The sequence below is a fragment of the Rhinoraja longicauda genome, chromosome 11 (assembly GCF_053455715.1).
Source record: "Rhinoraja longicauda isolate Sanriku21f chromosome 11, sRhiLon1.1, whole genome shotgun sequence".
NCBI classification, from domain to species: domain Eukaryota; kingdom Metazoa; phylum Chordata; class Chondrichthyes; order Rajiformes; family Arhynchobatidae; genus Rhinoraja; species Rhinoraja longicauda.
Genome location: NC_135963.1, coordinates 27,379,072 through 27,395,199, shown reverse-complemented (window position 1 = coordinate 27,395,199; position 16,128 = coordinate 27,379,072).

The window sequence follows — 16,128 nt, the reverse complement described above, 5'->3', positions numbered from 1 at the left end:
TCCAGAAATTCTAATCTGTGTGTAAATAAAATCAGTAAAATGACATCTTGTTTTGAAAACTACATACTAAGAACAAACCTAAAAAAGTGTAATATCATATCATAATATCATATATCTACAGCCGGAAACAGGCCTTTTCGGCCCTCCAAGTCCGTGCCGCCCAGTGATCCCACTATCCTACACCCACTAGGGACAATTTTTACATTTACCCAGCCAATTAACCTACATACCTGTACGTCTTTGGAGTGTGGGAGGAAACCGAAGATCTCGGAGAAAACCCACGCAGGTCACGGGGAGAACGTACAAACTCCTTACAGTGCAGCACCCGTAGTCAGGATCGAACCTGAGTCTCCGGCGCTGCATTCGCTGTAAAGCAGCAACTCTACCGCTGCGCTACCGTGCCGCCCTTCGAGCATGTGTTAGTTCTTAGGATGGTAGATTCAAAAGGGAATAAAATCAAGTAATGTGTAGGAAGGAATTGCAGATGATGGTTTAAACCAGATAGACACAGAAAGCTGGAGTAATTCAGCGGGTCAGACAGCATCTCCAGAAAAAAGGAATAGGTGATGTTTTGGGTCAAAAGAAGGGTCTCGACCCAAAACGTCATTCCTTTTCTCCAGCAATGTCTGACCCGCTGAGTCACTCCCGCTTTTTGTGTCTATCTTCAAATCAAGTAATGGGTGTGTTAAGAATCATTTTTTGCTGAAAATGACAATTTAGAAAAAGAAGAAAATCATCTTTGAAAGATAATGGATACTATCAGAGGAAGTAACCATGCAAAAGAAGAAAAGCAACATTTAGGGAAACAGCTTCCCAATGATGCAGAAGATCTTACCATAAAACAGAAGTAATATATGTATCCATGGCAGGGTTCACAGTCATCTTCAGTGGTAGATCTTCAATGTCAGATCTTCCTACAGCAGCTCAGGTAAAGCATAGGCTACTAGTTGTGGTCACCACACTTTCCAAAGGATGGGAAGGACCTTGAGAGAGAAGATGACATTTGCAAGAATGCTTCCAGAGAGACACAGGTTATAAACTGAGAATAGAAAAGTTGTGGTTGTTCGCCTTGGAGAAGAGGGTTCGGAAAGAAGTCAAAGAAATATAATATTGTAATAATATTTCGCAGTCCATTGAGTCTGTGCAATCAATCATTCTTTTACAATAATCCTACATGAATCCCAGTTTTTAAATTCCCGTCCCTGCCACCAGATTCTACCACTCAGGGGTAACTAACAGTGACCAATTAACCTATTAATGGGCATATCATTGGTCTATGAGAGGATACCAGAGCACCTGGAAGGAACAGACATGATCACAGGGAGAAGTTGCAAGCTCTAAACAGGCAGCATCAAGCTAAGGACTAAACTTGGATCACCGGCTGTTAAGCAGCAGCCTCTACGAGTCATGAAGAATTTAGAAAAAGTGAGCAGAGAAAAAAAAGTGGAGAGCTGCAAGTGGAACAGTAAGTCAGGCAGCATCTGGAAGGAAATGGACAATGATTGTTGTGATTTTCAGCAATGCAAACTCTTTTTCCCTCACCATCAAATCACTTATTATAAGTGCATTCCTATGGGGTGTTTTGCTCCCAACTGATAGAAATGGAGAGATACTTTTAAATGCATAGCAATAAAATAAGATTGTTTAATAATATTACTAACAGATCACAGTTTAGTTTAGTTTAGAGCTACAGCGCGGAAACAGGCCCTTTGGCCCACCGCACACATTAGGGACAATTTGTAAATTTACTAAGCCAATTAGTCTGTAATCCTGTATGTCCTTGTAGTGTGGGAGGAAACCAGAGCACCCAGAGAAAACCCACACAGGTCACGAGAAAACTCCATACAGACAGCACCTGTGTACAGGATCGAACCTGGGTCTTTGGCACTGTAAGACAGCAACTCTACCGCTGCGCCACTGTGCAGCCCCTTTGGTGTACAAAAATACTTAAGTTAGCTGAAAGGAGGCGGTGTCGAGAATTGTATATTATTTGCAGCACACCTTCTCATATATTTCCTTGTAACAATTCGTGACGTCATGCGGTGATCGTCCAAACTTCAAACTATGTTCTCAATATAGATCTTTAGCACGAAGGATAACCACAAACCGATTAATGTATGTTAAAACATCTGATAGGCAGTTTGTCGTTAGATGGATTAGGTTTTTAATATCATTGGCCTCTTGGTCATCCTTGCTCCAACATAAGATCTCCATTTGACAAATTTTCATGAGATTCCAGCATCTAAATCGCATCTTCTCTGATGATGTCTTGAAACCCAGCATCAGTTGTACGTGAGATCTCTATCTCACCACTCTGCTGCATTCATGTTGAAGCTCATCCAAATTTCTTGAAACAAAGTGCTGGAGTAGCTCAGTGGGTTAACCTCCAGAGATGCTGCATGACCCGCTTGGTTACTCAAGCACTTTGTGCCTTTTTTTTTTGTAAACCAGTATCTGCAGTCACTTGCCTCTATAGCTTTCTTAAACTGCTGGTTTACATTCTCTATGAGTTACACTGATCAATTGCTTGAAAGGTGTTGTTAAATATATTGAAATTTGCAATTATGCCCTTGGTTGTAATTTGGCTGTTGTGTTCTTGGGCAAGTCCTCAACTTTCACATTATTGGAAAAATAGTTTAAATTCAGTGGGTGCATTATCTGGAATGAGCAATGTTTTGTTGGAAATGTTACATTTAGCACAGTACTTTTCTATAGCAAAGCAGAAGTAGTTGATAAACCAGACTTGAAAAATACTCAATCATCCACATTTCCTGTTTGAGTGCCAAGTTACAGGTAAGTTAAGTTTTGCATAACCTTTGAGAACTCTGGGATTTTCAAAGCTCTACATAAGAACAGCGTTTAACTTAAAATCACCAACAGCACTTCCTATCACAAGTAGCAGCAGATGATCTTTCAAAGCTTTAAAACCTGGTGCAGTCTTCTCTTGAATGCCCTGTTCTGTCAGGACATCCGTTTCCAAAAAAGGTGGGAGAAACCCCCAGCTAATAAAATGCACATTACGATAAACACATGTTCTGGCATGTATCCTTCTTCATCAATAATCTTCAATTCACGAGGATAATTCACCACAGCTTTGACATCAAAACAGGCAAGTTCAATACTTAGTTTAATATTATGCAAGTTAAATTGCTGTCAAACCAACCCTTACTTGCCAGGAAAGGTTTTCATTTTGCTCTTTCACTTAAATCATACAAGCTCCTGATCTTAGCTTGAAGAACCATTTTATTTAATGGCACATTGTTCTGTCCAACCTTCTGTCCATACACTTGGCAGTCTTCCATATTAAGTATTACTTCACTGCGATGAAAATAAAATGCCTAAGCACCTAACTGGACAACTTGAGAACTTGCTTTAATATTGTCTTTGGTATCCCTATTTCCCACAACATCCCATACATTTATCAAACACATTATGCTTTTCTCCAGCATCAAATCTTCATAAAATAGAGTTTGATGTCCAGTAAAATTCCTCTACATAGTCATTCAGACAATTTCTGCGTAAATAATGTAGACAATTCAGAGAAATAATTGTGAGACAGCAAACTGGACCTTCTGGTACAAAAACCTGTTACATCATCTGTACATCAATCGAGAAACGCCAGTTGAAAAACCAAAAGATAAAATTTGTTTATTTATTTATTTTCACAATTTTTGTGAGCAATTTTTTTTTTAGATTTTTGGGTTGTGATTTGTGAATTTCATAAGGGTCAATTTCCATTACCTGCTGATTTAAGACAAGAGTGAGGAATATAGATTTTATGTAATTAATAAAAGATTCAGAAGGGAGATGAAATAAACTAACTTAGCTAATGAACTGTACACAAACCCTACTTTTTGTAAATATAAATACATGCAGAAAAATACTGGCTCTTAAAATATGGTAGGGAGATTGGACAGCTTTTGCAAAAAGAATTGGTTAAAGTGCTCACTCAGTGATAGTAAGGGAAACAATACATAACTACAATGTCTGTGAAATAAAAGTAATTTCAGATGACTTCATAATGTTTTGTGATTATTAACAGATTTTCATTCTAAAACTAACCAATATTCTAAAAGTATTTAGTATAAAAATCACCCCATAATGTCTAAGTTAATTAATTCAAAGGATTTGCAGTTTTAAGTTGCGGCAATATAGATGGTATTGCTTACTGTCTGCTTCCTCACCTTGTTGTTGGAAATAAGGATTCTGTTGTTTTCATCGGCAGGAAAATTAACTGCTCATTTAGCTGAGATGCAATGATATATTGTCATTGTTTAAAAAAAGACAATAGTTGGACAAGGCAAATTTAAACGCTAATTTTCTTAGCTTTGTATGACGTAGCCAAATGCCGAGTAATTGTGTGATGTTTGAAAAACAAAAAGGTGACAGTAAGCTGTTCCTCTTTCGTATATGCTTAGATGACTTAGTTACTTTTCTCTAACTAAGTAAATTTCCAGACATGATGGCCAAATATCTCAGGGCCAATTTCCCAGTGGCTCATGGTAAAGTACAGTGTGTGAATATCTCATCATTCAGAGGCCCTGATCTGTGCCTGATTTCTTATAATGACTAATTAAGATATGGTGGTATGGTGTCAGCATGTGCTGGGACATGCTAGTGGGTGGAGTTATGAGGGCATAGCAAATTGCAACATTGCTGCAGGATTAACAGTCTAGTGAATGATGGATAATTAAACCAATAGGGGGCTCCCCAAACTCAAGCATAGATTACTCAGCATTTGAATGCTAAATACAAGGCTTAGCCATGCACAGTAATATTCACCCAGATGTAGAGGAATGGATGATGCATCTCTGTTTCCTTGGGGATTCCAAGCATCATTAAAGTTATTTAAAATCCAATTCAATTCACGCCACATTGCAAGCATGGCATAGAACAAAAGTCATGGGACAAGACAGCATCCCAGCTGTGCGAGTCTGAAGATGTGCTCTAAAATTACTGCACCTCTAGTTAAAACGTAACATCAACCCAAGCATGTGGAATATTGTCTAGGTGTCCTCTGCCCAGGAATAAAGGGATAAACCTAATCAGGCTAAGATTACTTTCATAATGTAGTCAATGTGATTCTTTTTTTTTAATCAAAAATATTTATTCAAATATTTAAATAATATATACAATACAATAAAACCAAAAACAGAACCCACCACCAGAATACTATACAAACAAATATACAAATTGAAACTATTATACAATTATATTACAATCCCCATCCAGGATACATCCAATCCCTCGCGGTGCCCAGCGGTCTTGGAAATCCTCCAGGGTGCCTGTGGACAGTGCATAGTCCCTCTCCAACACCACCCGGGCGCGGATGTAACCCCGGAGAAGGGGTAGGCAGCTGGCTCGGGCAGAGCCCTCTTCCACCTGGCGCCGTGAGTTGCAGATGGCCAGTTTGGCCAGGCCCAGGAGCAACCCAACCAGGACATCTTCGGCCCTCCCCTCTCCTCTATGCACAGGGTGTCCAAATGTGATGCTTTTTGTATGGCTGTACGAAGATGTTTATGAATCTGGAGTATCCAAACATCAAGTATCACTATGTAGACACAAAATGCTGGAGTAACTCAGCGGGACAGGCAGCATCTCTGGAGAGAAGGAATGGGTGACGTTTCAGGTCGACACCCTTCAGACTGATGTCAGGGGAGTGGGTAAAGGTGAGTACAGAGGCATGAGGGAAGAGCTGGCTAAAGTTAATTGGAAAGGGACCTGTGGGAATGACAGTGGAGCAGCAATGGCAGGAGTTTCTTGGAATAATTCGGAAGACGCAGGATCTTTTCTTCCCAAAGAAGAAGAAAGATTCTAAGGGTAGAATGAGGGGACCGTGGCTGAAAGTGAAGTCAAAGACAGCATAAAACTAAGAGAAGGCATATAATATTGCAAAGAGTAGTGAGAAGCTAGAGGATTGGGATTAGAGCATTAGAGCAGAGGGCATAGCCTCAGAATAAAAGGACGTACCTTTAGAAAGGAGCAGGAATTTCTTCAGTCAAAAGGTTGTGATCCTGTGAAATTCATTGCCACAGCTGTGGAGGCCATGTCACGGTATTTTTAAAGCAGAGATTGACAGATTCTTGATTAATAAGGGTATCAAGGGTTCTGGCAAGAAGGCAGGAGAAGGGTTGGGAGGGTAAGATAGATCAGCCATGATTGAATGGCAGAGTAGACGCGGTGAGCCGAATGGCCTACTACTCCTATGACTTATGAACATCAAGATCCTTCAGTAACCTTTGATAACCATCTTTGTTATTTACAATACTACCCACTTCAGTGTCATCTACAACCTTACTAATCATACATTTTACGTTCTCATCCAAATCATTGATATAAACCACAAACAGCAATGGACCTAGCAGTGAACCCTGATGCACACCACTAGTCATAGACTTCCAATCCAAAAAATAACCTTCCACCATCACCCTCTGCTTCCATCCATGAAGCCAATGTTCTATCCAGTTGGCTAGTACTCCTTGAATCACATAAAAAATAAGTGCTGGAGGAGGCCATTTGGCCCTTCGACATGCAATCTAACCTTCCAGTGTAACCTACCATGCGGAACCTTGTAAAATACCTTGCTGAAATTCATATGTACAATGTCCACAGCTCTGCTCTCATCAACCTTTTTGGTTACATCTTCAAATGTTCCAACACAAAATGTCACCTTTTCCTTTTCTCCAGATATGTTGCCTGACTTGCTGAGTTGCTCCAGCACTTTGTGTTTATCTTCAAAAAACAGTCAGATTCATGAGACACGATCTCCCACGTGCCGACTATCGCTAATCAGCCCTTGCCCATCTAAATGCATGTATATCTTATGCCTAGGAATACTCTCTAGTAATTTTCCAACCACTGATGTGAGACTCACTGACCTATAGTTCACAGGCTTTTGCTTGCAGCCCCTTTTAAATAAAAGCACACCATTTGGCACCCTCCAGTCTTCCAGCAACTTACCCATATTTAATGGCGATTCATAAATCTCAGCTAGGGCACCTACAATTTCTTTTCTAGCTTCCCACAGTATCCTTGGATATATTTGATCATGCCCGCAAGATGTGTCTACCTTCATACACATTAGTTCCAAGGTCCTTATGTCTTTCTCCACAGTAAAATCAGGGGAGATATATTCATTGAGGACCTTGCCCATCTCCTGTGGCTCTGCACAGAAATTACCACTTTGATTCCTGAGGGGCCCTATTCTCCCTGTGGTTACTCATTTTCACTTAAGTACTTATAAATCTCTTCGGAATAGACTCCTTGAATGGCTAAACCTTCCCCACCCAACCTTTCCTCTCTCTTGGTTCTTTCCCCAGCAAACACAGATGTGAAATCTGCCCCTACACCTTCTTCCGCACTTCCATTCAGGGACCAGCAGCCCTTCCAGGTGAGTCAGGGATTCATTTGCTCCTCTTCAAATCTCGTATATTGCATTTGATGCTCCTGATATGGCCTCCTCTACATGAGTGACCATTTTGCCAAATGCTTGCGTTCCGTCATCTAAGGTCTGCTGGAGTTCCCTTTTCCTAGCCATTTTAACTCCCATTCCAATGCAGACCATTTTGTCTGTGGCCTCCAATACCAGAGGGCACATGCTAACCAGAAGAACAGCACCTCATGTTCCACTTGGCGAGGCCTATAACACAATGGTATGAACATCAAGTTCTCCAATTTCAAATAATAATCCACTTTCACCTTCTCCTCTCTTCCCACCCAGCTCCCTCCCAGATGCACATACATTTCTCCCACCATCCCCATTACCCTGTTCCTTTCCCCTCCTCCTCACGCTCATTTCACCCCTCATCTACATTCTCCATTTCCCTTTTACCACCCTCTTTCTCCATCCCCCATCTCTCCCTCCCATTTTGAATTTCACTCCCCCCCCCCTCTTCTTCCCATATCTGACCGTTTTCATCTCTAGCCTATCTCTACCCATCTGCCAATCACCCTCCCTCACCTGTATCTACCCATCGCTTGCCAGGCTTTGCTTGTTTTTAGTTCCTGTTTTCTCCCCCCCCCCCCCACTCAGTCACCCTGAAAACCAGTCCCAATCCAAAACGTTGTCTGTCTAGTTCCCTCCACAGATGCTACCTGACCCGCTAAGTTCTTCAAGCACTTTGTGTATGACATAACCTCAAGGCATCATCCTGCCAAAGGAGGATGAATTGATCGTGTTAAGACCAGTATACATTTCTGATGGAAAGGGACAGGAAGACATGTCACTTTAACAACTTGAAAAGATCTGTTGCCAATAAAATTGAAGATATTGGTTACTTGCAAAGTAACATTCAGAGCCTTTCTATCAGTAGCAGAGCTTAAACCCTCTGCAGAAAAGGGCCACATAGGTGATAAATGGCAACATTGAAAAACTGTGCCTTTCTTTTTTTTTTCTCCTTTTTTTCCCCTCCAAAAACTGTGCCTTTCAAACATCCTCTTATGGAACTCATGTTGCCCTGGATAAATCAGGGATGGTCGTAGTTGTAGGCATGATGTCTCCTGTTAGGTTGTCCTAATCTCCTTGTCTATTAATAATTGCTTGTCTGCCCTTTTAGCAGTTTTGCAAGGAAAGAGTACCTTTATAACAAGATCATATGGCAGGAGGTGAGCAGTAGGTATACCATTCATTTTTAATTCCCTTTCAAATACACACAAGGGCATAAACATTTGGTGTTATTTGATTGTTTTAAGCCATTATAAGTTAGCTGATCTCCATCGAGGGTAACAATCACTCCTCTACTTTCACCAGAGTATTCTGATACATTAAAAAAAAATTATGATAAAAGATTGGTAAACCACTGCAGAATGTGAAATTCCCCCAGTATTATGGATTAATTGTTATATTCTGTGCCATGTGCTGCTCCTCCTGTTTTGTCTGTGCCTACCTGCCTTATATGCTCAATTAATTTTTGTTTAAGCATCTGGAAAGCAGCAGAAGGAAATTCTACCTATTGGCTCTCCTTACAGCGATTAGATATTGCTAAAGTTAAATAATTGTTCCTTATTTACTCTGAGCAAAATCCACTGCAGTGTCAGTTAAATCTTCTCAATTTCTCCTGGTCCTTTCTATCCCATTATGTATATCTAGTCTTTCTATATAACCAGAATGTTCTATTTTCGCATCAGGTTTGATCTTAGATTTTTAGATTAAGGAATATGTAGTTCATGCAGGAAAGAGGTACCGAGATAAAAGATCAGCCATGATCTTACTGACTGACAGCAGGCACAATTGGTCCTGATTCTATTTCTTATATCTTTATATACTTGTTGGTGAATCTACACCATTTAGACAGTCTAGAAAAAGAGGATGCTAAAATTGGCTTATTGGATGTGATGGATGTGCGGGGAAACCCCATACTTCAAAAGAATGAATCTAACTAGTTGTATGTAATCCTGTGTCATAGAAACATAGAAAATAGGTGCAGGAGGAGGCCATTTGGACCTTCGAGCCAGCACCGCCATTCATTGTGATCATGGCTGATCATCCACGATCAGTAACCTGTGCCTGCCATCTCCCCATATCCCTTGATTCCACTAGCCCCTAGAGCTCTATCTAACTCTCTTTTAGAGAGCCATCCAGTGAATCGGCCTCCACTGCCCTCTGGGGCAGAGAATTCCGCAAATTCACAACTCTCTGGGTGAAAAAGTTTTTTTTCACCTCAGTTTTAAATGGCCTCCCATTTATTCTTAGACTGTGACCCCTGATTCTGGAGTCCCCCAAAATTGGGAACATTTTTCCTGACATTGCCCGCGTACCATACGTGCGGATGGGGCTACCGTTAACCGCGATGAGGGTAGGCCCTCTCTTACCCGATCGGGCTTCGAGGTCGGTCGTCGGCACGATGCTGACTATGGCTCCCGTGTCGACCAAGAATTCTGTGTCCGTGAATCGATCTCGGACGTAGAGGCGTCGGTTCTGGCCAATCGCAACCGCCTCTATGTACGATCGGCCGAGGCATTTCCCGAGAAGGTGCAAGGTGAGCGGCAGTTGTGGGCTTCTCCACCCCATCGCAGATGATAATAACACCAGCCGCGCTTGTGCGGATCTTTTTGGTGGGGTTTTGAAGAAATGGCGGGAGTCGCGGCGCCATCTTGGTGCCGCTGCGGGCTGCCTAATGGTGCCGAGACCCTGTTGATCGAACTGTGTTTTTTCGATTTGGACGCCATGAGCGCATCGGCTTTCTCCGCATATGCCACAGGGTCCTTAAAAGAACAATCCGTGAGCATAAGCCTAACATCTTCTGGAAGTTGCTCTCGGAATGCCTGCTCGAACACGAGGCAATCCTTGTGCTCACCTGCCAGCGCCAGCCGATCTCCGAGATCCGGCAGGTGCATAAGCCTCTCAGCTCGATCATGCCTACTGAATCCGAAGGTTCGAAGCAAGAGTACCTTCAGCGCCTCGTACTTGCCGTCTGCAGGAGGGGAGGTGATGAACTGCATCACCCGCGCGGACGTCTCAGGCGGTAGAGCGCTGACCAGGTAATAATACTTTGTCTCGTCCACCGAGATGTTTCTCAGGTGGAACTGAGCTTCAGCATGGGCAAACCAAAGTTGTGGTTGATGCGCCCAAAACGGAGGAAGATGAACGCTGATCGCGTTTAGCTGCGGTACGCCGGGCGTTAGAACCAAAGCAGGGGCGTCTTGTCCCTCCATGGTAGATGATCGGCTAGATCACGTCGGGGTCACCAATATGGCGAGTCTCGAGGCTTGTACTTTGTTATAACAGGTATAACAGAGCTTTATTTGTCGTTCGGTACCGAAGTACCGAACGAAACTAATGTAAAGCCCCGCAGTCATATTAAAAAAAAGAAAAAAAAAGAAAAAATAAAAAAAAAAGAATACAAGACACATAACCCCAACACAAACATCCATCACAGTGACTCCAAACACCCCCTCACTGTGATGGAGGCAACAAAACTTCCACTCTCTTCCCCACGCCCACGGACAGACAGCTCGTCCCCGACTGACCCGCACAGTCCCCGCACCGGGCGCTGAAACGTCTCGCGGCCGAACCGGGCGATGAAAGGCCCGCGACCAAGCCTTGCGCAGCTAAGTCCCGTGGTCGAGCCGCACCGGGCGATGTCAAGTCCCGCAGTCGAGCCGCACCAGCGGTGAAAAGTCCCGCAGCCGAGCCGCACCGGGCGATGTAAAGCCCCGCGGCCGAGCCGCACCAGCGATGTAAAGCCCCGCAGCCGAGCTGCACCGGGCGGTGTTAAGCCCCGCAGCCGAGCTGCACCGGGCGGTGTTAAGTCCCGCAGCCGAGCTGCACCGGGCGATGTAAAGCCCCGCAGCCGAGCTGCACCGGGCGGTGTTAAGCCCCGCAGCCGAGCTGCACCGGGCGATGTAAAGCCCCGCAGCCGAGCTGCACCGGGCGGTGTTAAGCCCCGCAGCCGAGCTGCACCGGGCGATGTTAAGCCCCGCAGCCGAGCTGCACCGGGCACTGTTAAGTCCAGCGGCCAAGCCGCACCGGGCACTGTTAAGTCCAGCGGCCAAGCCGCACCGGGCACTGTTAAGTCCAGCGGCCAAGCCGCACCGGGGGATGTAAAGTCCAGCGGCCGAGCCGCACCGGGGGATGTAAAATCCAGCGGCCGAGCCGCACCGGGGGATGTAAAGTCCAGCGGCCGAGCCGCACCGGGGGATGTTAGGCCCCGCAGCCGAGCCGCACCCCGCGCCGTGAGGAAGAGAAAAGTTCCCCCCCCCCCCAAGTTTATTGCGGCAGCAATGTTCAATTACAAAGGATAACAAACGGGATTACAGACAACCATTAACTCAAACTGTTCACATCGAAGTTCTCTTCCCACTGCCTGGTTTTTGGGCCCCAAAACCACCACCTGACCTAGCTGGCCAATCAGCGGGTTCGACTCTCAGGACCAATCCCTATGGTCGCACCACCATGTGACCTTGCTGGCCAATCTGAGGGTTTGACTCTCAGGACCAATCCCTATGGTCGCTACAATACTCCAGATCTGGCCAATGTGGGCAAGTTGGGTCCAAGGAGCTATTTCCACACTGTATCACTCTATGTTGCATGCCAACTCCAGGAAAAATGCCAAGAGCAGCATAGCGACCTGTTCGTGACCTTCGTCGATCTGACAAAGGCATTCGACACTGTCAGCAGAGATGGCTTGTGGAAGATAATGCAGAAGTTTGGCTGTCCCAGCAAGTTCATCACGATTGTCCGGCAGTTCCATGACGGCATGATGGTGAAAGTGCTGGATGATGGAGACGAGTCGGAAGCCTTTCCACTGACAAACGGCGTGAAGCAAGGTTGTGTTCTTGCCCCTACACTCTTCAGCGTGGTCTTCTCTGCCATGCTGACCGATGCCTTCCGTGACTGCCAGGATGGAATACACATCAGGTACAGGACTGACAGCAGGCTTTTCAACCTCAGGCGCCTGCAAGCTGTTACAAAGGTGAAGGAGACCATCATCAGAGATTTCTTATTTGCTGATGACTGCGCCCTCAACGCCAGCACAGAGCAGAAGCTGCAGCATGAAATGGATTGCTTCTCACAGATCTGTGACAACTTTGGTCTCTCCATTAGCACCAAAAAGACTGAAGTTATGTACCAGCCCGCGCCTGGAAAGCCCTACCAGGAACCACACATCACGGTGAAGGGGCAGAATCTACAGGCAGTCGACAGCTTTACCTATCTGGGTAGTACACTCTCGCGAGTGGTGAACATTGATGCTGAGGTCAACAACAGGATTGCCAAGGCCAGCGCTGCCTTTGGGCGACTCCGTGGGAATGTTTGGGAGCAGAGAGGACTCAGCTTTACCACCAAGCTGAAGGTCTACCGTGCAGTGGTACTCACCACTCTTCTCTATGCCAGTGAGACTTGGACTGTCTACAGCAGACATGCCAAACAGCTCAACCACTTTCACTTGAGCTGCCTACGTAGACTCCTTCACATCAGGTGGCAGGACAAAATTCCCGACACAGAGGTCTTGGAACGGGCCGGAATCCCCAGCGTCCACACCCTCCTATGGAAAGCCCAAGCCAGATGGGCAGGCCATGTCGTCAGAATGCCCGAGAGTCGACTGCCAAAACAGCTTCTGTATGGAGAACTGTGTCAGGGCAAGCGCTCAGTAGGAGGACAGAAGAAACGGTTTAAGGACTGCCTCAAAGTGTCCCTCAAAGACTTGGACATCAACCTCAGCACTTGGGAGTCTCTTGCTCTGGACCGTCCAACCTGGCGTAGCAAGCTCACCACAGGAGCCCATGCAGCAGAGAACAGACGCACTGCGGAGGCCCAGAGGAAACGCACCGCGCGCAAGGCCCGGGCTACCTCCACTTCCACTTCCACTGCAGCAGCCATCCACTTGTGTCCTACTTGTGGGCTTGCCTTCCGGGCCCGGATTAGCCTCACCAGTCACTTCCGGACCCACAGTCACCAATCCTCCAACTGAAAGTGAAGTCATGGTCATCTTTGAACTCGAAGGACGAACAACAACAACAACAACAATCACTCTATGACTAGTTACTTTCTCCACCACTTCAGCTGACTCCAGACAAATTCCCCCTTTTGTCCTTGAGTGACCCTGCCTTCTTCTTGACAACCCTCTTGTTTTAATACATGCACAAAGTGTCTTGGGATTCTCCTTCATCCTATGTGCCAAGAACATCTGGAGGCCCCTTTTAACTCTCCTGATTCCCTGTTCCCTAGTTCTTTCACATTTACTTTCTATCCCTCAAGGGGATAGTCAGATTTTTACCTTTCAAAACCTACAAATTCGTCCTTTTTCTTTTTGAATTAGTTTCTAACATTTCATCCTCACACGAAGATATTGGAACTGAATGCTGACCTGCTGACTAAGCAACTGCCACATCAGATGTGGACTTACCCCATAACAGTTGTTCCCAATCTACTCTCCAGCTCCTGTCCAATATTGTTGTAATTAGTCTTCCCCCAATTTAACACTTTTCCCTGAGGTCCAGTCTTTTCCTGATCCATAAATATCTTGTATTTATGGTGTTAGGATGATTACTTTCAAAATGCTCTCCCACTAAAACTGATCACCTGACCATGCTCATTTTCCAATACAACGCCTAGCATGGTCCATTCCATGGATGGACTATCTACATTGTGTTTCAAGAAACCCTCCTGAATACACTACTTAAATTCTACCCCATCTAAACCTCTGGCACTGAAGTAGTCAATATTGGGAAAACTAAAGTCACCCATTACAACAACCCTATTGCTTTCACATCTTTCCATAATCTGCCACAGGTTATTGGGAGTCCTCTAGTACAACCCCATCATAATGATTGCACCTTTCTTATTCCCGATCTCTACTCATATTGCCTCACTGGATGTGTCCTGCAAGGTGTCCTCTCCAATTGCCACGGTGATGTTTTAACCTCATCAGTAGTGGAAACCCTCACCTCTTTTAAATCCCACTTATCACATCTAAAACATCAAATTCCTGAAACATTGAACTCCTAATTTTGTCTTTCATCAAATTCTCTGCAATGGCCACAATATCATACTTCATGCACTTATACATGTTCCAAGTTCTTCTGCCTTGCCTGTCTCCCCGCACTGAAATAGACACTTCAGCCCAACAGTCATAGTGAGCAATAACCTACCTGTTATTCCTTACAGATTTATTTGACCCAACCTCTACCTTCCCCTCAATCCACCCACTTGGTGTTCTCCTGCTCCAGTTCTCAATCCCCTGCCCATGTTAGTTTAAACTTTCTGGGCAACAGGAGCAGACATACCTTGTCATTAGGTTTTGTAATAGATGTAATCAAATTAGTATGTTTTTCAAACAACTGCTGCATTTATTAACCATCACCAATTCACTTTAAGAAGATGGCAGTGTGCTGCCACCTTGAACTACTTCAGTAATTTGCTAAAGGTAGTATGTGTTATTGCGTAGGATAGTTTGAGGAGCTCTACATGATTTGACAGTAATTATTTCTAAGTCAGAATAGAGGGGAAGTATTGATATTAACATAGCCTTTTTTGACAGTAACATCAATGTATGTTTCTGGATAATGCACACTTCAAACACTGAGGGGGAGAATGCACAAGGTTGTGGCAGGTGTGCCACTTAAAAAGGCTGATCTTGAATGGTGTTGAGCTACAAATGGTGTTGAGCTACAGATCTTGAATGGTGTTGACCCATTAGACCCATCTCAGCAAGTAAAGCTCCTGGCATGAACCTGGCAAAACAGCATCCAAGCCATATTGAGTGGAATAACAAAGGGGTGGGTTACCTTAAACATTAAGGAAGCAGAAAAATGCCAATGAGTGGAGCAGTGACGGGGAAAATTAGTGTTGCAGCAAAGTAGCAAGGAGACTTTGAGAGATATAGCAAGAATTATGCCATTTAGTTCTTCAAACATGACCACAAATATCTGTACTGGATTACATTGTTTAAAATAGGTTTCTCAGCAGTGGCTGGATTGTAAATCTGGCCTTGTCTACAAAGAAATGTTACATAGACAGGATGCAACCATAGCTGATTCTGGACACAAGTCAGCACTACATCTGGTACATTGTTCTGTCCCTTAGCCTTTTCTGTATCTGTTGCTTCCAGCTGTTTATTAATAGCACTTGGAGTAAACCAACTGGCCTGTTTTCGAATAATAGTCATACTTGTTGGAAAAAGAGAGTAGATGCCAATGTAAAACCCCGTTTTATCCCAGTTTGAATGGAAAAGAGCTCAGATGTAGACCCATCTACAGAATGGGGGCAGACAAGTGGTCATGGAGGGATTTATAATGGTAATAAATTAGCAAACAGCCAAATTGACTAGGTCGTAATGCTCTACGGTAAATCATATGGAAGGCTTTGGTCAGGCCGAAAGCAGCTACGCATGCTACTAGGTGTTCCCAACTTCAAGGATCTGCGAAAATCAAATTGGTGAAGCCACACTGAGAATCTCCGAATAATTTACAAGGGAGAGCGGGCTATTTTAACAATAATCTGTCCTGCAAAGAAGAGATTAATACCTCATTAGTTATCATAACTGGCTCTATTATCCCTGTACAGGTGAGTAATTATGTGATTGAAGGTGAGAATTTTATGCAAGTACATGCTATACACATTTAAATGCAAAAACTTGGTATTTTAAGAAATAAAATTAGCCTGTATCCATAACTTTACAGAAAACATTA